The sequence below is a fragment of the Narcine bancroftii genome, chromosome 4 (assembly GCF_036971445.1).
Source record: "Narcine bancroftii isolate sNarBan1 chromosome 4, sNarBan1.hap1, whole genome shotgun sequence".
In the NCBI taxonomy this organism is placed as follows: domain Eukaryota; kingdom Metazoa; phylum Chordata; class Chondrichthyes; order Torpediniformes; family Narcinidae; genus Narcine; species Narcine bancroftii.
Genome location: NC_091472.1, coordinates 121,005,886 through 121,030,348, shown reverse-complemented (window position 1 = coordinate 121,030,348; position 24,463 = coordinate 121,005,886). Strand labels below are relative to the sequence as shown.

The following is a 24,463-nucleotide window of genomic DNA, read 5'->3' as shown; positions in this document are numbered from 1 at the left end:
TGATGTCATAGTATTATGACACAATTTGTAAAACTGCCAGCTGTAAAATGGCATCACAATTAGAACTCAAATCAACAAAGATACTGCTTTTGTGCCTCCTTCAACATTTTGCCTCAATTAACCATTTCAAAGTATGCATCCTCTTGGTTTTCAAGTCTTCCCTGTAAATCTATTCATGCCTCCCTCTTCTGTTACTGTCATTTTGACCCAATTTTGTGGGTGTTACCACTGACATAAAGCTGAGCCACACCAAAAATGATGACAACATCCAAATGCTGATCTTGACTAAGCTGGTGGTAGACATACAAGATCAGGCCTCACTACCTGAAGCCCAGAAGAGAGAAGTTGGTGTTTACTACTACTGATTACGACTCAAGTCTCCAGCTGGGATGTATGAGTGATGATAAATCACTGGTAAATAAAGCAAATTCTAAACAATGAAGAAATATACATAGTCACAGAAAGAGATGCAGGATGAAAACGAGCTATTTGGTCCATCAACCACTTGTTTACACCAATCTGATAATACAACTTTGTGTCATTCTCTACATATTCTCATCCACTCTCCACAGATTCTTCCAGCATGTACATTTCCAGTGTATATTTTGTACGTACATTACAGCAGAATAACAGAACAGAAACCTTCCCCAGGTCTGAACGAGCTTTTCCTTTAAGTTGTTTCCCTTATCAGGCGAACAACTGAGAGCCAGAACGAAACAGAATCAGAAATTTATAGCACAGAACTATACCAAGGTCAGCATCTCATGCTTCCTGTCTGCCCGAAAGTAATACCATTTTTTTTTTTGCCACATTAAGGGTTAATTTAGGCTGTAGATTAAACTTGCCTATTTCTGTGTCAAGTTGAATTCTAGTTCCTGCCAGAGACAATAAAATACCACACCTTGATAAATTCAACCTCCTCTCACAATGGAAAGCAAGATAACTCACTGTTTAGAAAAATAAGTTAAACAACCCTGGCGGTTTAAACGGCATCTAAACCCAGCAATAAGCGAACAGGCAACAGTCAACATGGTTGCTCTCAAGCTGCCAACCCTAACCCTAACGTGTGGATATATTTATCAAGGCATCAAAAAATTTCAACCTGAACATCACGTGGCGGTGAGCGGGAGGTTTGAGCTAGTGGAGTTGTTCTAGTGAACCGGTGCGGACTTGAAAGGCCGACATGGCCTGTTTCCGCTCGGTAAATGGTTATATGGTTAACACTTGAAATTATTACCAAATTTAACATCATAGTTATCTGAAAGATCTTGTGTCAGAAAGACACAGGTGAGACTTCTCTTGGAGTGTTGTGAGTAGTTTTGGTCTCCTCATTTAAGAAAGTATGTTCTGTCATTGGAGAGAGTTCAGAGGAGGTTCAGAAAGATGATTCCAGGAATGAAAGGGTTATCACATGAGAAGCATTTGACTGCTCTTGGCCTGTGCTCGGAATTTAGGAGAATAGTTCAAATGTAGAAAGGCATTGACAGAGTAGATGTAGAAAGGCTATTTCCCCTGGTTGGAAAGTCTAGGACAGGAGGGCACAAACTCAGGAGTGAAGGGCATCCGATTAGATTAGCCAGAGTGTGATAAATCTGGAATTTTTTGCCACAGGTAGTTTTGAGGCCAGGTCATTGGGTATATTTAAGGCAAAGATTAATAGGTTCTTGATTAGCCAGGGAGTCAAACGTTATGGGGAGAAGGCCAGGCAATGGGGCTGAGTGGGAAAATGGATCAGCTCATGATTAAAACTATTTTAGATATTGCAGGTTTGAGCCACATGACTCCTTGAACTGCTTCATCTGTACCATGGCTAATCCTATGTCTCATCTACTTTCCTGATTCCCATACCCTGATTGTTGGAGCTGCTAGTGTGTGGGAGTGGTGAATTAGAAGCTTTGGCTTAGGAGAGTTTGGTTAGTAGAGGCAATGCTGCAGGAGTTGAGGCAAGGTAAGGACAACCCTGTCAAGGAAGGAAAGAATTCAGCAAGTAGGCACAAGTAAGGATAGGTTTTCCCAAGTTTTTCTTTCTCTAATACATAGACAGTGGAATGGCAGACAGGGCAAGGACATACTCATCTTGAAGAATGTGGATAGTCAAGGAAGCCAACAGTATCCTTGAAAACCTTATCTGTGAGAAGTGCATCTAACTGCAGCTCCTTACAAACCATGTTAAGGAATTGGAGCGGGAGTTGGATGAATTCCAGATCAATCAGGAGGCTGAAGGTGTAATAGACAGGAGTTACAGGGGTGCAATTACAGGGGCCAAAGGAAAATAGCTGAGTGACAGTCAGTAGAGGGAATGGAAACAGGCAGTCAGAGCAGGGGACACCTGTGGCTGTTCCCCTCAATAACAAATATACCATTTTCAATACCTTTGAGGGAGATAACCTACCAGGGACAAACAACAGATGTCAGGTCTCTAGCAGAGTTTGGCTCTGTGGCTAAGAAAGGAAAGGAGGAGAAGAGGTGAGCTGTAGTGACAGGAGATTCAGTAGTAAGGGAAACAGATAAGAGGTTCTGTGGGAGAGATTGTGAATCCCAGATGGTATGTTGCCTCCCAGGTTCCAGGACATCTCAGACTGAGTTCGCAGTATTCTCAAGAGGAAGGATGAGCAGCTAGATGTTGTGATGAGGTCCTGCAAAGTGGGTTCAGGGAGTTAGGTGTCAATGTAAAGGACAGGACCTCCAGGGTTTTGATCTCAGGATTGCTACATGTGCCATGTGCTAGTGAGGTTGGAAATAGGAATCTTAATGTAGTTTAACATATGGCTAAAGAGATGGTGCAGGAGAGAGGGCTTCAGAGTTCCGGATCATTGGGCTCTCTTCCAGGTAAGGTGAGACCAGTGCCAGTGGGACAGTTTGCATCTGAAATGGAGGGGGACTAATATCCTTCTAGGAAGGTTTGCAAGACCTGCTCTGGCGATTTAAATTAGATTTGCAAGGGGATAGGAACATGAGTGCCAGAGCAGATAGTGGAATAGACCTGGAAATATATGTTAAGACTGCGTATAAAGACAGAAATCAAATGGTTGTGCGCATTGAAAACAATGGTTTAATGTGCATCTATTTCAATGCAAGGAGTATTGTAGGAAAGGTAGATGAGCTTAGAGTGTGGAGGGGCACATGGAATTATGACATTGTGACCATTAGTGAAACTCGGTTGCAGGAGGGGCAGGGCTGCGAGCTCAATGACCTGGGGTTCCATTGTTTCAGACACAATAGAGCAGGAAGAATGCAAGGGGGAGGAGTGGCATTGCTCATCAGGTAACATATCGCAGCTGTTCTCAGGCAGGACAGAGCAGACACTTATCTTCTGAGGCTACATGGGTGGTATAACTATATTAACGGGATTGTATTATAGGATATCCAATAGAGAAAAAAGAGCAAATCAAAAGGGAGATAGCAGACACCTTCTAGAAACAGAAAGTTTTGATTGTAGGAGATTTTAACTTTCCACATATTGACTGAGACTCCCATACTGTAAAATGGCTGGATAGTTTGGAGTTTATCAAATATGTTCAGGAAATTTTTCTAAATCAATATATAGAAGTACCAACTAGAGAGAGTACAATACAGGATCTCCTATCAGGGAATGATCTCCTATCAGGTGATAGAATCATGTGTAGGGGAATTATGTGTAGGGGAACATTTTTGGGTCCAGTGACCATAATGCCATTAGTTTCAAGTTAATTATGGAGAAGGATAGGTCTGGGCCTTAGTTTGAGATTCTAAATCAGAGAAAGGCCAATCTTGATGTGAGAGATGAGAACAACTGATATAAAAATATGAAGATGAGGAAACTAAAATAGATACATGGGTAAATGAATAAAGCCAGTATGAACAGGATAAGACATGGATATTAGAATGCAGGAAGCAGAATCAGTCTGAGTAAGATAAAAATCTCCTAGCCAGACAGAATCAGCAAGTTCACTGTATGAATGAGATAAGGATAGAAAATAGATAATAGATAGGAAGTAGTAAGTCTGAATAAGATAAGGGTCTTCTAGCCCCAATAGAATTAGCAGGTTTCTACATATAAAGAGGTCACAGCCCTGAGGGTCGGGAAGGTGTAAATTAGAACAAAGACAGGTTTGTGAAAGGACAATGAGGCCTAATGCCAAACCTCTCCAGGAGGCAGAAGAATGTAAGGGGGAGGGTATTCCTATACTGAAATGAACTGTATAAAAGTTTGGTGAGCCCCAGTGTATGTGTGTATTCCCAGGGTAAGGGGAAGCACCCAACTTTGCATTGTTGTATAATAAATGTTCTTTGTTCTCAATTTTTGTCTCGAGCAATTTCTGTGAAGGTACTTCTGTTTCTAACATTGATAAAATGAGAAAGGATCTAGAAAGCATAAATTAGGCTCGGTTGTGTTCTGGCAAGGATGTGCTAGGTAAGTGGTTGACCCTCAAATGTGAAATTTTAAGATTAAAATTTATATGTTCCCGTCAGAATTAAAGGCAAAGTTAACAGGCATAAGGAACCTTTGTTTATGAGGGATATTGGTGGTCTGATTAAGAAGAGAGAGATGTATGGCAGGCATAGGCAACAAGGAGCAAAAAAGATACATGAAGTGCATAAAAATACAAGAAAAAATTAAATCAAGAAGCCTAAAAGAAGGCACGAGATTGCTTTGGCAGAAAAGGTGAAGGAATACCCAATGGGCTTCAACAGATAAATTAAGATCAAAAGGATAGTAAGAGACAAAATTGGTCCTCTTGTAGATCAGAGGGTTTGTCTATGTATGGAGCCAGAAGAGATGGCGGAGACCTTAAATTAGTTTTTTTTTGCAACTCTGGAAACTGGCACAGAGTCTAAGGAAGTAAGACAAACAAGTCGTGAGGTCATGGAACCTGTCCATATTAAAGAGGAGGTACTTGCTGTCTTAAAGCGAATTCCCATGGTATTCCCTTGGACCTTGAGGGAGGCTAGTTCATAAATTCCAGGGGCCCTGGCAGATATATTAAAAATGTCCTCAACTAGAGGTGAGGTGCTGCAAGTTTGGAGGGTAACTCATATTTTCTGTTGTTTAAAAAAGGTTCCAAAAATAACCCAGGAAATTATCAACCGTTGAGCCGGACATCAATAGTAGGTAAATTACTGGAAGGTGCTCTAAGAGATCAGATGTACAAATATTTGGATTATCAGGGACTAATTAGGGATAGTCGACATGGCTTTGTGTGTAGTAGGGTGTGTTTAACCAATCTTATAGTTTTATGAGGTTATCAGGAAAGTTGATGAAGAGAAGGCTGTGCATATTGTCTACATGGACTTTAGTAAGGCCTTTGACAAGGTCCCACATGAAAGATTAGTCAGAAAGGTTCAGTCACTCAGTATTCATGGTGAGATAGTAAACTGGATTCAACATTGGCTTTATGGGAGAAGCCAGAGAAAGGTAGTGGATGATTGCCTTTCTGTCTGGAGGCCTGTGACTAGTGGTGTGCCTCAAGGATCAGTGCTGGTCCATTGTTGTTTGTCATCTAAATCAATGATCTAGATCAGGGGTGTCAAACTCAAATTCACAGAGGGCCAAAATTAAAAACTTGGACTAAGTCGTGGGCTAAACGAAATATTTATTGAAAATTTTCAACAACATCTGCATGTTTTCTCTTCTTTCAACATATGTAATGTTAAACTTTTTCTTATTAAAATAAATGTTTAATAATAGTTTTGGTTAAACTCTTTCCAGAAGAAGCATTAACAAATGAGAAATAAAATATTCAATAAATAATATTTTTCTATAGCCTTTAAGCTCCTTTTAAATGTATTTTTTTTCACAAGCCAACAAGTAAAAAACAATAACAACTTGCTTCAATGAAAATCCAATCTTTCAACGATGAACAATCCAAAGTTAACCAAAGAAAATATGAATCCAAGCTTAGCTTACTACACTGTGATTTACTCTGATGTACCTGGGTCTAAACCAGATACTTGGCATCTCTTCTTAGATGCAAGTTCATCGAACTCTGGGATCAGAGTTTGCCTCCCACCTGTCTTGAAAGGTCCTGTTTTCTGTCTTTTGTTTGGCCATTTATCGTAAGGGATTTATTACATGTGAGTTGGGCGACAGGTCGCAGATGCTAATGAAAGTAAAGAGAGGAGGTGGGGGCGATTAGCGGGCTGACGGGCCGGCGCCAATGCATTTGCAAAGCATTCTGGGATTTGTGGTATTAGCTGTGCATGCGCTATACTGGCGCGGCGGCCAGCGGGCCAGCTCTAATACATATTTGATATGATCTTGCGGGCCAAATATAATTATATCACGGGCCAAATTTGGCCCGCGGGCCTGAGTTTGACATGATCTAGATGATAAAGTGCCCATGTGATCAGCAAGTTTTCAGATGAGACAAAGTTTGGAGGCATTGTGAACAGTGAGAAGGCTTTCAAAGTTGCAGAGGGATCTGGACCAGCTGAAAAAATAAGCTGCAAATTGGCAGATGGAACTTAATTCAGAAAAGTGTGAGGTGTTGCATATAGGAAGGACAAACCAAACAAGGACATAAATGGTAGGGCATTGAGGAGTGCAGTAGAACAGAGGGATCTGGGAATTCAGATACATAATTCCTTGAGAGCTTTTGGCATATTGGCCTTCTTAACTCAAAGTACTGAGTATAGGAATTTGGAAGTTGTACAAGACATTGTTGAGGCCAACTTTGAAGTATTGTGTGCAGTTTTGGTTACCTAACGACAGGAAGGATATCAATAGTATTGAAGGAACGCAGAGAAGATTAACTAGGATGTTGCCGCGACTTGAGGAACTGAGTTACAGGGAAAGGTTCAACAGGTCGGGACTTTATTCCTGGAGTGTAGAAGAATGAAGGGAGATTTGATAGAGGTATTTAAAATTATGCTGGGTATATATAGAGTAGTTACAAGTAGGCTTTTTCCACTGAGGGTAAGTGAATTTCAAACCAGAGGACATGGTTTAAGCATAAAAAGGGAGAAATATAGGGGTAACATGAGGGGGAAATTTCTTCAAACAGAGTGGTGGGGGGGGGGGGGGGAGCAGATCGAACTGCCAGCTGAAGTGGTGAATGCGGGCTCAATTTGAACCTTTAAGAAAAATTTGGACAGTTACATGGCGACTGGGTGCAGGTCAGTGAGACTGGGCAGAATAATAGTTCAACACAGACTAGAAGGGCCAAAGGCCAGTTTTCTGTGCTATAATGTTCTTTGGTTCCAAACCTGCTGATGTCAGAGAACATACAACCCTGAGATTCTTTTTTCCTGGGGGCCAGGCAGAATTACCACTTATGGGTAAAGCAAAATAGAAAATGTACACAACGTACAAATGCAAACAAATTAAGAAATGCAACAAAGAGCAAGAGAGAGAATTTTTAAAAAATCAATAAGTCAGAATCTTTAAGTGAGTCTCTGATTAAGTTTGTCGTTGAGGAGTCCGATGGTGGAGGGATAGTAGCTGAACCTGGTGGTGTGAGTCTTGTGGCACCCAGACCTCTTTCCTGATGGCAGTAGGGAGGACAGACCGTGTGATGTGGATCCTTGATGATTGCTGCTGCTCTCGGACGCCGGCGTTCCCTGTAAATGTCCTCGACGGTGGGGAGGGTTTTGCCTGTGATGTGCTGTGTCCACTACCTTTCCGCTGAGGGGTACTGTTGCCCCCACTACCTTTCCGCTGAGGGGTACTGTTGCCCCCACTACCTTTCCGCTGAGGGGTACTGTTGCCCCCACTACCTTTCCGCTGAGGGGTACTGTTGCCCCCATACCAGCCCGTGAGGCAGCCGGTCAGCACGCACTGTGCTGTTTCCCTTCATCTCGAGATCGACTTTCAAGATGTCAGCAGAAACCTTTCAGGCTGAAGACTGATTTCAACCCAATGGATGGAATTTATAACAGATAATGAGGTCCTAGAGGAGAAACTCTATTCCACCTGCTTTTTGAGCAAAGGTCGGGTGGAGAACATTCATGCTTTCCCCTGAGCTGCTTTCGTTCCGACTACCTCAGCCGCTTGGAGGCAGCCGTCGTGACGAACGTGGCTCACCTGGCTCAGGGCTCATCCGCGCCCCGCTGACACGGCGCCCTTTGCCATTCTGCAGACGGCGCAAGGTTTCCGGGGGCCTCTCCTCCAAATAAACGCCCACCATTGGTCAGCTCGGAGAAGGCGTGCAAGAAGCGGGGGCGAGCGTCACAGGGGCTCGTCTTGGCGAGGTGGGATGTGCGGAAGTCCCGATTCAGCTGTGAGCTGGAAGCTGCCCCGTCACCCGACGCTGGATAACTATCATGCATTTGCTGGCGTTTCTCGAAACTCACGTTCAGGGACGTAACATCCTCCTGAGCGGCGATCCTTGAACTTGTTTGAAGGAGTGAGAAGCTGTCCGCAACTGAAGGCGGTTCAGGGAGAGGGGACCGAAGCACTAGGGCGAGCAGGTACGTGCCCGTCCCTGATTGCCAGTGGCAGTCTCGCCGGCTCAGACCAGGCGAAGCCACGGAGCCGAGGAAGCTGAGCATCCCCCTCCCCCCCCCTTCTTGGTACACAAGAGTTCTGTGTCTTCACGTTTTAAGAAAAAAATGGATAGAGTTTTGAGGTTTCAGAATTTGTGGAAAGTGAGATTCGCAAGAAGGCCACGAGGCTGTTTTAAAGTTGTACTTTGTGGTTTTCCTTCCATTCTGTGTTTTCTGAGAGGGAGCTGCAAGAACTTCTGCCAACTCCAGATTTAATGGGATAACTTATTCCATCCCCTCGGGGCCTTGCTCTCGTCCTGACTTCATTTCCACCCCCTTGCCTCGTCCATTGCCCCCACTCCACACCTCTTCCCCTCGCTTGGAAGGCGGAGGATGACGTAATTTAACTTGAAAGAATGCTCAAAGAAGATGCCAGAATTTCACTGAGGACGTTCTCTAAAGCCCTCTTCACACTTGTGACCCACTAAATTGGCCATCCCAGTGTCCTGGGGATAAGAATGGGGGTTTTGCTTTTCACCCTTGACCACTGGGACACACTTGCAAGGAGCCATCCCTGGGGTTAGGACTGTTCTACCTTCTACTGGTGATGTCATGACACATTGAATGATGGTGGACCTGCCTAAATCCTGGAACAATGTATTATGATCTTCTATTTGAACAAAATTAATCCTGCCTAATTATAACATAATCAAGCTTTATGTACAGCACATGAGCCCTTCAGCCTCTGTGGTTGTGCTGACCTTTTTTTTCCCAATTTTTTCCCCAATCTAATTTAAAGCTTGTGGGGGAGGGGGGAGACAGCGTCAATGGATATTAGTGCATTTTTGTCCAGCCATCACTTGCAGAGCTACAGAGAAAAAGAAAACAAGAACTGATGTTCATTGCTAGAGAATTAAAGCTGGCAGAAGTCAAGGGTTTTATGAAATACAGAGGATTATAGTGAAATATTATACAAACGAGGGAAAATTTGAAGAGAAAGACAGACAATTTTTCAGAGGATAAATCTGTTGAAATGCAATTGAAAAAATTGGAGCTGGAATAAACGAGAAAAAAATGTAACATGAGGCAGAGGAAGCTGAAAAATAGGGGAAATTTGGGTTGGAGGAAGCCGAACAGAAGGGGAAATGTGGGGTGGAGGAAGCCGAACAGAAGGGGAAATGTGGGGTGGAGGAAGCCGAACAGAAGGGGAAATGTGGGTTGGCGGAAGCCGAACAGAAGGGGAAATGTGGGTTGGAGGAAGCCGAACAGAAGGGGAAATGTGGGGTGGAGGAAGCCGAACAGAAGGGGAAATGTGGGTTGGAGGAAGCCGAACAGAAGGGGAAATGTAGGTTGGAGGAAGCCGAACAGAAGGGGAAATGTGGGGTGGAGGAAGCCGAACAGAAGGGGAAATGTGGGGTGGAGGAAGCCGAACAGAAGGGGAAATGTGGGGTGGAGGAAGCCGAACAGAAGGGGAAATGTGGGTTGGAGGAAGCCGAACAGAAGGGGAAATGTGGGGTGGAGGAAGCCGAACAGAAGGGGAAATGTGGGTTGGAGGAAGCCGAACAGAAGGGGAAATGTGGGTTGGAGGAAGCCGAACAGAAGGGGAAATGTGGGTTGGAGGAAGCCGAACAGAAGCAGAAATGTGGGTTGGAGGAAGCCGAACAGAAGGGGAAATGTGGGTTGGAGGAAGCCGAACAGAAGGGGAAATGTGGGTTGGAGGAAGCCGAACAGAAGGGGAAATGTGGGTTGGAGGAAGCCGAACAGAAGGGGAAATGTGGGTTGGAGGAAGCCGAACAGAAGGGGAAATGTGGGTTGGAGGAAGCTGAAAGGCAGAGGTTTTTTTTAACCAGAAAAGTTAAGACTTGAGATAGAGAGAGATTGCAGAAATGAAGCTCTAACTCCTGGAGAGAATTTTATGGTTTGTTGAGAGGTTAATCTAGTTCCTCCTTTGATGAAAGAGATATAGATACATATTTTCAGCTTTTAAAAAGGTTGCTCAGAGCTCACATTGACCTAAAAAAAAAATGGCCTCTTATGTGTTAAAAAGGGAAAAGCGCAACTGGCATACTCTAGTTTGACTGCAGAGTAAGTTGCAAATTATGAGATTGTTAAACAAGCAGTATTAAAATCTTATGAGTTGGTTCCAGAAGCATATAGACAAAAATTAAGGAATTTGGGGAAAGCATGGAACCAATCTTGTATGGATTTTGCACTTAAAATCTCTGCTTTGAGCACTGGTACACCTCAAAAGGAATAAATAACTATTTCAACAAATTAAGAACATTGATATTAATTGAGGAAATTTAAATTAATTAGATCAAATTATACCTGGATGGGGACATGGCAACAAACTGCTAGTTCAGCAGATGAATATGCTCTGACCCACAAAAAACATATTTCAGCCCTGTAAGGATTTTCAGAAGGTTAATGTGGAGTAGACCAGTATTAAGTCTGGGGAGAATATTAAAAGAAAAGATGAGGGAATAGCTGGAAAGAACAGAATTTCAGGATTTATCTGTCATTACTGTAAGAAACCTGTCATGTTCTTGCAAATTATTTAGTGTTGAATAAGGAATCTGTTGGAAAAGTTAGATCACAAGAACAAAAGCAGTTGCTTTTGAAATGCCAAAAATGACATGAGTGATTTGTCATGATGTGGATGTGGGAGAAGCGAGTTCCATTAAACAACACCCTTATCGAATAAATATTCAGAAGAGTAAAATAATGGATCCGGAGGTGGAATATATGTTGGAAAAAGATAACATTAGACCTTCAAACTCAAATTGGAATTCTCTTGTGTTCTGGTACCTAAAGCAGATGGAAATGTTGGAATTGATGATTGTATCGATAAAATTAGGAAAGCTATATTTCTTACTAAGTGGATCTGTTGAAGGGTTACTGGTGAGTGCCACTAACAGAGAGAGGAAGGGATATTTCTGCATTTGTAACATCATCAGGCTTGTACAAATATAATGTGCTACTACCCATTGACAATGTTCCAAAGGATGATAAGTTCTGTAATCCAAGGTTTAAAATGTACAGATGCATATATTGATGCCTTGTTCACAAAAAGTGAAACATGGGAAGAACATCTGATGGAATTGGAAAAATTGTTTGCGAGATTATCTGAAGTAAACTTAACAGTTTATTTAGCTAAATGTGAATTTGGACCTGCTACTGTGACATACTTAGGTAGTTGGTCAGGGCAAAGTTGCACCTATTCAAGCTAAAGTGCATGCGACTTCTGAATTTCCTATCCCCAATGGCAAGAAAGCAGTAAGAAGGTTTTTAGGAATGGCAGGATATTATAAGAATTTTTGCAAGAATTTTGCAGAAATTGCTCTTTAACCAATTTTTTTGAAGTGGGAGAAATTTGTGTGAATGAAATCTTGTCAGAGAGCTTTAAAGGAGATGCTATGCCATTAACCTGTTTTAAAACCTCCTGATTTTGGAGGTTTTTAGCTCTGGATACCAGTGAGGGGTCAGCTAGTGCAGTTCTGTTACAAAAACATGATGATGAAATTGGCCATCTTGTTGCCTACTTTTCTAAAAAATTCAATGTTCATCAAAGGAAATATTCCACTATTGAGGAGGAACCATTGCCTCTATACTCTGCAGAATTTTGATGTAAATCTGGATACTACCCATGAATCAGTAATGATATTTACTGACCACAATCCTCTAGTGTTTTTGAATAAAATGAAGAATAAAAATAAAAGATTGTTAAACTGGAGTTTGATCTTGCAAGAATATAATCTGAAAATTCTTCATATTAAAGGTACAAATAATGTGATAGCAGATTGTCTAGATGTTAAAATGATCATGTAAAAGAAAACTCTCATGATTGGAATCTGTTGTTGTTACATGTTATATTTTGTGCATTGTTAACACTGTAGTGATTGTAAAGTTAGCAATTGAGTTATACAAGAATTTTAACTTGCGAGCTAAAATCCCTTTGTAGGGAAGAATGTTACAGAATGGGTTAATAAAATTATGGTAAAATATATATATCTTTATATCAAGTGCCATGCAGGTACAGACTTCATGTCTCCAATTGGCTTTGCTAAGACAATAGGACAGTAGGGTCATGTGATTTTGCAAATAGAGAGAAAATATTCATTCTTAGAGATTCAGCAACAGTTGGTGGTAAGGACTGCAAGTTTGTAGACCTGCTGAAAGACCCCATTTCATGATGGGTTTTGAGTTCCTAGTTCAGCCTATTCAAAATCCTTGTCGTCAATTGCAGACGCTGTGGCTGGTTAATGTGTTTCTTTTGAAATAAGGGAAATAGGAGAACTCTCTGTGGTAACCTGGAAGAAGAGGTTATATTTTGGAAAAACCCAAGAGGAGGAAAATTTCTTCAGTAAGACACTTCAGTGGCTGAAGGAGATCAGTTTGTGTTTGTCCAACAAACAATGAATATACCTCTGATACTAACAAAGACCTTCCTGAGTGGTAATAAGTTAAAGCACCAGAGCCTGGTGAAGATGATAAATGTTTAATTCTGTGCATAAAGTGAATGATTGGATAGTGAAAATGATCTTTCTTGTACACATAAACATTACGTACATGTGCTCTTAGAATTAGAAGGGGGTTAAGTTAAGTTGATAGTAATAAGTTAAATATTGATCCTTTTATTATGTCCCGCATCGGACTTGTCAGCCACAAACGAGCCTGCAGCTGACGTGGACTTTTTACCCCCTCCATAAATCTTCGTCCGCGAAGCCAAGCCAAAGAAGAAGAAAATAAAACCATTTTTGTTTAAGTATCCATTGTCTTGGTGAATTTCTGTTGCTGCTAGTTTTAGAGTCCTTTGGGCTCGTAATGATAGATGTAAGGAGAAAGATTTAAAAGACTGGGGTGGGGGGTCTTTCACTTGGAATAAGATAAACAGAAATGAACTCTGTGGTGACCTGAAAGAAAGAGGTTATCATCTCGAAAACCCTGACGGGGCAAGTTTCTTCCACAAGACAATGAAGTGGCTGATTAAAAAGGAAGAACAAATCTCTCTCTGAATACTGAATCTCCCAGAGTGGTAACCATTTACCTTTCAAGCACCAAAGCTGGTGAACTTTATAAATGTTAAATTCTGTGCACAGTATAAGAATTGCCTGCAACCAGTGAACTTGGTATTTGGAATAGTTGCTAGTGGAAGCGGTAGAGGCAGTTACAATTACAACGTTCAAAAGTCATTTAGACAGGAACACGGATAGGAAATGTTTATGGGCTAAATGCAGGCAAATAGGAGTGGTTCAGGTAGACAACATGGTGGCCATCAACAAGTTGAATCAAAGGGTTTGTTTCCATGCTCTAAAACTCGACTTGATTTCCAGCACTTTGTAGTTGTTCATGTTACCAGTTGAAGCTGTAATTCTATCAGTTTGTTCATGACTTTGGCATTCAAGCTGTTCTCTTTTCAAGTGTTTGTATGTCCCATTTATATTCACAGCTGTGTTGCAATTTGCCAACCACCATTGATTCTGAACATTAAACAAATTGAAGGAGGAACTCAGTGGGTCAAGCAGCATCCATGGAACCAAAAGTCTGGTCAACATTTTGGCTTGAGTCCCTGTTTGTAATTTGCATTTCCATTGTACTCTAGTTGAATATAACTTTTCCCCTGAAGCAACATTTGTAATGATATTGCCAGCTATAAATATGTAGTGTTTAATTTGGTGAGGTGAGAAAGGAATTGTGCCTTTCAACATAAATAAGAACCTCATCAGTGAAGTACGTGTGTTTGATTGGGAAAAGAGACAGTGGTGAATATCTATTGGCTCTATGCCCTAGGGTTTGTTACAAATATTGAAGGATAATATTCCTAGGAGCAAATTGCCCTCTATTGGATGAACAGCAGAAATAGGCTATTTGGCCTGTCGAATCCAGTACTGTCTGTAATGTTACGGGCCCAGAGAAACCCAAAACCCAGCAGCAATAGAAATTCACCAAGACAAATGGTTACTTAAACAAAAGTTGCTTTTAATTTTCTTTAAACATAAAAACAGGATCAAACTCTAACTTATTACTTTTAACTTAAGTTAACCTAACTTGACCCCCTTCTAATTCTAAGTGCAAGTGTATATAATATGTGTATAAGTTCAGAAAAGTTATTTAATTTACAGTCCAATCTCACTTCTCACTCCAAGTTCACTGGTATCAGGCAATTCTTGTATACTGTGCACCGAATTTAACATTTATAAAGTTCACCAGGCTTAGTGGTGCTTGAGAGGTAAATGGTGACCGCTCAGGAAGGTTCTTGTCAGTTTTCAGAGAGAGAGATTTGTTGCTCGTTTGACACAAACTGATTCCTTCCAATCAGCCACTTCAGTGTCTTGCTGAAGAAACTTTCCCCATCGGGGTTTTCCAGGTGATAATTTATTTCTTTCAGGTCATCACAGAGTTCCTTTTTGTTTCCCTTATTTCATATGAAACATTATACAGCCAGCCATCTCCTCTTGTATGGACCACAAGGGCTTTGACCAGGCTGAATTAAGAACTCACAATGTCTTCAAAATGAGGTTTTTTTACAAGCGTGTCATGTTCCAGACCTAGCTGCTGGTGAACTATGGAATCTCTCTCTCTCTCTCTCTCTCTCTCTCTCTCTCTCTCTGTGAGAAAACCACGACCCTCTTAGAACAGACTGCAGCACCTGACTCAATCTTTCAAGTCATTTCATCTGTTGCTTTCCAAAATAATAATCCATTGCTCCACAGCATATCCAATTAACACCTACTTGTGAACTCTCTATAGGCATTCTTCAAAGTTTTTGGAAAGGCACCCTGAGCATGGACTGTCTGGCATGAACAGAGCTCTGGCATTTTAAATTATATCAGTATTGTAAAGTGTTTGTGACCGATACTAAACAAAAATCTGCCACAATTTATCTCTTTTAAAACATATCTATGTACAATATAAAATATAACAACCTGTCACAGTAAGGAGTTTGTACATTCTCACCATGTCTGTGGGGGTTTCCTCTGGGTGCCCTGTTTTCTTCCCACCCTCCAAAACCCTATGGGGTTTGTAGGTTAATTGGTATATTTGGGCAGCACTGGCTTATGGCTGGAAGGATCTGTATCTCTAAATTTAAACAAAAATTAAATCTATCATTGATTTGAATCTGCACAATGCTTTGGAGAAGAATATTCCAAATATTCAACATCATCCCAAAAGGGATGTTAAAATGGCTATGGAAACACAGACTTGTTTCTTTCCATATGGTTATACAGGTTGAAAGTTAAATGTGTACTATGTGAAAATGGGAAAATTCTGTACTTACAAATGGGCATAGGAATTATATGTTTGTAAATAAGCTATTAATTTGGGAAATGATAAACCAGTTAACAGGAAGAATGAGAGAGTACAAATTGAAGATCACATCAGTACTTAAGCTTGAAAGTTCAGAGTTATAAAGAGGCAAAATCAACGGTCTTGGATCCAGTGGGGGTTTTTAAAAAAATTTCAATTAAATTGCTTTTCCCTTCAGTGTGGTTATTTCACACAAGTGAGAGAGTCAATGCAACACTGACAACACAAATAGACATGGATTAGGATTGATCTGACAACCATTGGGTAGGCAATGGTTGCAAGATGTCATCGATTTTTCACCTGGAAATTGTGGGTAGAACGTTAGGAAAAAGTAGAGAAGTGTAGAACATTACAGCACATGTTGTGCTGACCGATGTATATCTACTCCACACCAATTTAATTTTTCCCTACCTCTCACCCGTAATCCTCTATTTTTCTTTCACGCATGAGTCTGCCTAAGAGTCTGGAAGGTCCCCATTGTAACTGCCTCCACTACCATCTCCAACAATGCATTCCAGGAACTCAACACTCTCGGTGTGTGGGGGAAAAAAAACTTCCCTCTGACATCTCCCCAAAACTTTCCACCACCTGTATAGATATCCTCTTGTTATTTGCTTTGGTCTCCCCAGGAAAAAAAGGTGGTGGCTGTCCACCTCTCTAAGCCCCTATTAAATCACCTCTCATCCTTAGTCACGCCAAAAGGAAAAGCCCAGGCTCTATCAACCTTGCTTCATAAGACATGAAGATTAATAATGGGTTAAAGGCTAAAAAGGATGTTCAAAAAAGCAGGATGTAGAAGCAGTGGTATGGAGCTAAAGGAAGGATGTCATTTGAGGGAGTGAACATTCCTGAAATAGTTAGTTTTCAGAAAGTGATTATTATTCTGAGCAAATTAGTTTATATTACGTCTTTTGGTCTTAATGGGATTCACTCCAGGTTTTAGAACAAAGACACTGGTAAGGTGGTTAATGTGAAACACAGCCGCAGATGTTGGACTCTTGAGCAAACAAAGAGCAGCTGGAGGCACTCAGTGAGTCAGGCACTGAGGCGAAATGGTCAGTCAACATTTCAGATTGGACCCTTTATTGTAACTAAGGTAGGAAGGGGTGATATCAAGGTAGGAGAGAATCTGGGGAGGGGATAAGATGTGATAGGGTATAGGAAAGGTGGAGAGAGTGGGGGGGGGGTGGGTTAGAGAGAAAAATAAGAAAGGAGTAGGTAAAGAAGAGATGGAAACAATGGAACCAGGTAGGGGTTACCTAAAATTGGGATCATCTTTGTGTAGCCCTCCCCCTCTATCTGTTTCCATCTCTCTCTACCTTGTGTCTGATACTCTGTCGCTATTCCTTCCCCAGCTCCACCCGCCCCCCTCCCCTCCATTAATGTACTTTATTTCATCTCTTGCTACTTTAATCTCAATAGAAAGTCTTAAGTCAGAATATTGACCATTTCTCCTCATGGATGCTGCCTGAATTTCTCCAGGTTCTCACTGTTTGTTCAAAACAATTGATGTGTTTGTTTTGGTTTTTGAAAATTCCCTCGATTTGGGGAATATTCCATTTCATTAGAAAATAGAAAACACGTCCTTTTTTAAAAAGGGAACAAGTCCAAAAGCAGGAAATTCTGCTTTCTGTTTGACATCTGCTTAACACCTGTTGTGGAGAAAATGTTAGAGGCTATAATTTTTTTTACAACAGGACACCAGAACAATTCAAGGTAGGGCAATAAATGTGATTATGTGAGAAGCAAATCATGTTTGACTAACTTATTCTTAAAGAGACTGTGACAGAGTATATAGATATATATGGATGTGTTTTGGGGAGATGAATTGGGAAGGGTTTGTAGAGTAGGTTACATACAAGCAATTTAAAACAGATCTTATTTAAAATACTGGAGCTCTGCCCCATGGTAGACGTATTGGCTCCAGAGCTTTGCAAGAGCTTTTGAAGAGTGCTCAAGAGACTTCACTAATGGATTGTTGAAAGAGCATGTCGGAGGCACTGATGTCGGAAGAGAACTTGCTGTTCTGAGAGGGTCAGGTGGTTTTGTGAGCAGAGAGTCAAACCGGCTGTGTGTGTGTGTGTGTGTGTGTGTGTGTGTGTGTGTGTGTGTGTGTGTGTGTGTGTGTGTGTGTGTGTGTGTGTGTGTGTGTGTGTGTGTGTGTGTGTGAAAGAGAGAGACAGAGATCACTTGTACAGTGTAACAGCCAGCATAAATATCTGGGACTGGAACAGAACAAGCTGCCAAGCCCACTTGGAAGATGGCCTGGTCAAAGCCCTTGTGATTCATGCAAGAGGAGATGGCTGGCTGTATAATGTTTCATATGAAATAAGGGAAACATAAAGGAACTCTGTGATGACCTGAAAGAAATAAATTATCACCTGGAAAACCCCGATGGGGAAAGTTTTTTCAGGAAGACACTGAAGTGGCTGATTGGAAGGAATCAGTTTGTGTCCAACGAGCAACTAATCTCTCTCTCTCTCTGTAAACTGACAAGAACCTTCCTGAGCGGTCACCATTTACCTTTCAACCACCAAAGCCTGGTGAACTTTATAAATGTTGAATTCTGTGCACAGCATAAGAATTGCCTGCAACTAGCGAACTTAAAGGAATGAGAAGTGAGATTGGACTGTGAACCAAAGAACTTTTCTGAACTTACACATACATTACATACATATGTGCTTAGAATTAGAAGGGGGGTTAAGTTAGGCTAAGTAAGTTAATAGTGATAAGTTAAAGTGTGATCCTGTTTTCATGTTTAAAGATAATTAAAAGCAACTTTTGTTTAAGTAACCATTTGTCTTGGTGAATTTCTATTGCTGCTGGGTTTTGGGGTCCTCTGGGCTCGTAACAAGACATTGTGTGGCATACATCAAGACAGGCAGCAGAAGTAATGCATATAGATTTCTAAAATACATTTAATAAGATGCACCTCAAAAGTAATTGTGAAAATAAAAGTTCACAGAATCTTTCTTCTTTGGCTTGGCTTCGCGGACGAAGATTTATGGAGGGGGTAAAAAGTCCACGTCAGCTGCAGGCTCGTTTGTGGCTGACCAGTCCGATGCGGGACAGGCAGACACGATTGCAGCGGTTGCAAGGGAAAATTGGTTGGTTGGGGTTGGGTGTTGGGTTTTTCCTCCTTTGCCTTTTGTCAGTGAGGTGGGCTCTGCGGTCTTCTTCAAAGGAGGCTGCTGCCCGCCAAACTGTGAGGCGCCAAGATGCACGGTTTGAGGCGTTATCAGCCCACTGGCGGTGGTCAATGTGGCAGGCACCAAGAGATTTCTTTAGGCAGTCCTTGTACCTTTTCTTTGGTGCACCTCTGTCACGGTGGCCAGTGGAGAGCTCGCCATATAATACGATCTTGGGAAGGCGATGGTCCTCCATTCTGGAGACGTGACCCATCCAGCGCAGCTGGATCTTCAGCAGCGTGGACTCGATGCTGTCGACCTCTGCCATCTCGAGTACCTCGACGTTAGGGGTGTGAGCGCTCCAATGGATGTTGAGGATGGAGCGGAGACAACGCTGGTGGAAGCGTTCTAGGAGCCGTAGGTGGTGCCGGTAGAGGACCCATGATTCGGAGCCGAACAGGAGTGTGGGTATGACAACGGCTCTGTATACGCTTATCTTTGTGAGGTTTTTCAGTTGGTTGTTTTTCCAGACTCTTTTGTGTAGTCTTCCAAAGGCGCTATTTGCCTTGGCGAGTCTGTTGTCTATCTCATTGTCGATCCTTGCATCTGATGAAATGGTGCAGCCGAGATAGGTAAACTGGTTGACCGTTTTGAGTTTTGTGTGCCCGATGGAGATGTGGGGGGGCTGGTAGTCATGGTGGGGAGCTGGCTGATGGAGGACCTCAGTTTTCTTCAGGCTGACTTCCAGGCCAAACATTTTGGCAGTTTCCGCAAAGCAGGACGTCAAGCGCTGAAGAGCTGGCTCTGAATGGGCAACTAAAGCGGCATCATCTGCAAAGAGTAGTTCACGGACAAGTTTCTCTTGTGTCTTGGTGTGAGCTTGCAGGCGCCTCAGATTGAAGAGACTGCCATCCGTGCGGTACCGGATGTAAACAGCGTCACAGAATAGAGGATAATATATTGGATGGGCAAAGATTGGCCCAAGATTAGGAAATTGAGTAAACATGATTTGGTGTTTTCTGACTAGAAAGATGTAATGAGTGATCTACCCGAACCATCGATTATGGTGTTTCAGTTTTTTGCCATTTATCTGAGTGATGTGGGTGAAGGCTTCAAAAATATGGTTGCAGAATCACAAACTGAGTTATGAAGAGGAAAAGGATCTGATAAAATTAAACAATAAAATCTGCAGATGCTAGGGTCTAGTGCAGAACACAGAAATGCTGGAGAATCTCAGGAAGTCGGGCAGCATCCAGAGGAAGCAAAAGGCAGTCGACGTTTCAGGCCTGAGCCCTTTGTTGGGAATGTGACATTCGTGAAGAAGGGCTCGGATCCTGAACAGTACCCTCCATAATGTTTGTGACAAAGACACTTTTTTTTCTCCTTAATTTTCCCCTGTGCTCCATAGTTTTAAATTTGCAATCAAACAATTCAGATGTGATTAAACAGCACATTCCACATTTTATTCCTGCTTATTTGTATACATTTTGGTTTGTCCAAATACTAATCCCCTCATTTCAGGCCACCATAATGTTTGGGACATAGCAATGATATAAAGTAGCCATGTTTTGTACTTTGTTGCATATCCCTTGCATTCTTGAAGACTGCTTGAAGTCTGTGATTCATAGATATGACCAGGTGCTGAGGATCTTCTCTGATGATGCTCTGCCAGGCCTTGACTGCAGCCATCTTCATTTCCTACTTGTTTCAGGGGCTTGTCCCCTTCAGTTTTCTCTTCAGCATATGGAAGCCATGCTCATTTGGATTTAAATCGGGCAGCTGACTTGGCCATCCAAGAATTTTCCAGTTTTTAAGCTTTGGAAAAACTCCTTTGTTGCTTTAGCAGTGTGTTTGAGATTATTGTCCTGCTGCAGGATGAAGCTCTATCCAATAATTTTGGAGGCATTTGCTCAAACGTGAGCAGATAAGATGTTTCTACATAACTTAGAATTCATTTTGTAACTAATCAGCAATTGCATCATCCATGAAGATCCATTGCCCTCCATAATACTGGGGACAAAGACACTTTTTTCCCCTTACTTGCCCCTCTGCTCCACAGTTTTAAATGTATAATCAAATAATTTGCATGTAATTAAAGTGCACATTCCCAATTTTATTCAGGGTCATTTATACATATTTTGTTTTGACCATGTAGAAATTACAGCACTTTTTATACATCCCTCTTTTCAGGACACCATAATGTTTGGGAAATTTGGCTTCACAGGTGTTTGTGTGTACTCAGGTATATTTTCTTGCTTCATTGGTACAGGTATAAGAGAACTAGGCTTGCTTCTAAGCTTTTGATCACTTTTGGAGTCTGTAGTTGCCATTTTTCAGCATGAGAATCAGAGTTGTGCCAATGAAAGTCAAAGAAGTCACTATGAGGCTAATAAACAAGAATAAACCAGGAAGAGACATCGCCCAAACCTCAGGATGACCAAAATCAACAGTTTGCAACATCATTAAGAAGAAAGATCTCCACAGCTGATGACAAGAATTCTCATCATATTGAAGAACCATCCCCAAACATATGTCCAACAGTTGGGAAGCATTCTTCAGCAGGGTATGTGTGGATGTATCAATGACTACTGTCCTCAGAAGACTTCATGGGCAGAAATACAGAGTTTGCCCTGCAAGATGCAAACCACTAGTTAGCCACAGAAAGGCTGGCCAGATTACAGTTTGCCACGAAGGATTTAAAAGAGCCTGCAGAATTCTGGAAAAAGGACATGTGGACAGGTGAGACCAAGATTAACCTGAATTAGATTGATGGCAAGAGCAAAGTGTGGAGGCCCAAAATCCAAAGCAAACCACCTTTGCCATGGTTTGCAACTTGCAGTGTAACTTTCACATTTCTGTTCATTATGCCTTCTGCGGACAGAAGTCATTGACACATCCACACCTGCCTCCTGAAGAACATTTCTGATCTGTTGGACATACGATTGGGGATTTTTCTTCATTATGATGAGAATTCTTCTGTCATCAGCTGTGGAGGTCGTCCTAGGTCTACCAGTCCCTTTGTGATCACTGAGCTCACCAGTACACTCTTTCTTCTTAATGATGTTCCAAACTATTGATTTTGGTCATCCTAAGGTTTGGGTGATGTCCCTTACTGTTTTGTTAATGTATTTTCATCTTCATAGTGGCTTCTTTGACTTTCATGGGCACGACTCTGGGCCTCGTGCTGAAAAATGGCAACTATAGACTCTGAAAGTGATAAAAAGCTTAGAAGCAAGCCTAGCTCTCTTATACCTGCACCAATAAAGCAATTAAACATACTGGAGTACTCAGAAACACCCGTGAAGCCAAATGTCCCAAACATTATGGTGCCCTGAAGTGAGGGGTCTATGTATAAAAAGTGCAGTCATTTCTACGTGGTCAAACCGAAATGTATAGAAATAACCTTGAATAAAATCTGGAATGTGCACTTTAATTACATGAAAATTGTTTGATTACAAATTAAAAACTATGGAGCACAGGAACAAATAAAGGAAACCAATATCTTTGTCCATGGAGGGCTGTTTCTGCTTCATGACCTGCTGAATTTCTCCAGCACTTCTGTATATTGCGGGATCTCATCAACTAAATGTAGTGTGAGAAAAATGTGAAATTATCCTTTTTGGTAGGAAATTATCATAAGAGAAGGATGAGATGCAGAGGAACCTGGGTGTTGTGGTGTAGAATTCTTGAGTACAGTAAATAATTAGGAAAGAGTTTTATTGTTTATTTCTTGGGAATTTGAATAAGAAAGTTGAGAATTTCTGCTTTGGTTACATTAGGAAAGCACATCCGGAGTAATGGGTACATAACTGGTCTTGATATTTGATGAATGGTGAAGTACTAGGCTTGTATCTGCTGGAATGAGAGGAAAGTGGTTTGAAGCAAGACCATAATGGGTTGAAAAAGAGCGTGGGGATGATGTTTCCTCTTTTCTGGGAATCTAGAACCAAAAACCTCTACTTTTTTTTCCAAAAAAAAATCAACTATGTTAGATGAGGTGGAATTTTTTTTTAGGGTTTTTCTTAGTTATTGGAATTCTCTTAAAGGACTGAGGAAGCAGAATTTAAACATATATTTTATGAGTCTGCTTTGTTCTTCAATGTTAGAGCAGACTTGAGGGTCCAAAATCCCTGCTCCACCTCCCAAATGGTACATCAGCTGCTTTATTGAAAGTTAATTTTATTCTTTGACCTAAATATTGAGGTGTTCGCTTCAGTCTCCTGGCCAGGGAGGGTGCTCAGGAATATAGAGTTGACTGCTTCCAGAGGGTATATTAAACATACTTTAAAGGTGCTGATTGAGAACCCATAGTTATGTTTGTACCTGAACCCTCCACATTCTTCTAGTCCAGGTAATATTTAACCGTCTCTCAGCATCAGTATTATCGAGATCAGATCACGGAAACCTGATTGTGCAACATTCCCAACATCATAAAAGTAACTGCATTGGCTGTAACTTCTCTGGACTATGCTAAAAATTCTGTCTGGCCCGCTGGAAAAAGAATCTCGGGGTTGTTTGTAATGTCATGTATGTACTCTTGACAATAAATTTGAACTTCAGAGTGAAGTGTCAGTTAAAGAAGTAGACAAAGGCGACATAGTCAATCAATAATCATGGCTTTTATTAGCAGAAACTAATGGTACAATAATGAGACAATGGGTGCATACACAGTTATACCCAAGGGGAATCTCTTTAAAGGTAGAGATAATACACGGCCAATGTCAGTAAAGCAGGGCTAGGCAAGTGGAAGACTGACAGCTCAGCATAGATTTACCACACGGAGGGACAAGAAAGGGGGGAATGGAAATAGTGATCAGCATTTGGAAGATACCAGACTAGTATCTGGATCTAGCAATTCCTGTATCTTGTTTACTGTGACTATCCCGAAATACACAAATAAGCAATGAGAATAAATTAAAATGCCACATGAAAGGGGGAAATAAAAGAGGCAATAGATTTAAACAGGATAGATAAATATCAGTTTCACTGTTGAAGTATTGGGTTGAGGCCCTGCATCAGAACTGAGTGTAAGAGGTAGGTGTTAATATAAACAGGGGAGGGGTGAGGCAGGAATTGGCAAACTATAGATAGATCCGGGTGGAGAGAGAGGTTGATGGGCAGGTGGAACCAGGTGTGAGGGAAGGAAGGTCAAGGTAATGACAAAGGCTGGGAGGTGACATGGAGAGAGTAAAGGATTGCAGATTATGGCTTCTGATAGGAAAGTAAACTCTTGACTAGATTATCACTACAATATTTGAGAAGTCTGTCATGTAAATAGTATAAATGACTTGCCAAGATTTCAGAAACCTAATTGACATTGTTTTACTTAACCATTGGATGTGTACCTTTGGGGGGGGGGGGGGGGGGAAACATAATGACTAGAAAAATATTGTTCCTTGCACGAAAGATGATAACAAAGGTTTGCAATAAACACCAGTCAGGAAGCTATTCATCAGCAAACCTTTACAGAGATGAGTTGCATCACAGCCTGATTTGGTGACTTGAGTGCTCAGGAATGCAGAAGGTAGCAAACATCATGTGCTCTGACCTTCCAACCATTGAAGGCATCTATTTGAAGCGCTGCTTCAAAAATACAGTCAACGTCACTCAGGTCAAAACCTCTC

General features: G+C 41.5%; 1 protein-coding gene across 1 annotated transcript in view; it reads left to right on the top strand.

Moving 5' to 3' along the window:
* Positions 1 to 7,997: 7,997 nt before the first annotated feature.
* ydjc (YdjC chitooligosaccharide deacetylase homolog) overlaps positions 7,998 to 24,463 on the top strand; it is a 43,689-nt gene continuing 27,223 nt past the window's right edge. The window contains exon 1 of the mRNA XM_069932653.1: positions 7,998 to 8,388. The gene's annotated coding sequence lies outside the window, so the exon portion shown is untranslated. The remainder of the gene's footprint in view (positions 8,389 to 24,463) is intronic.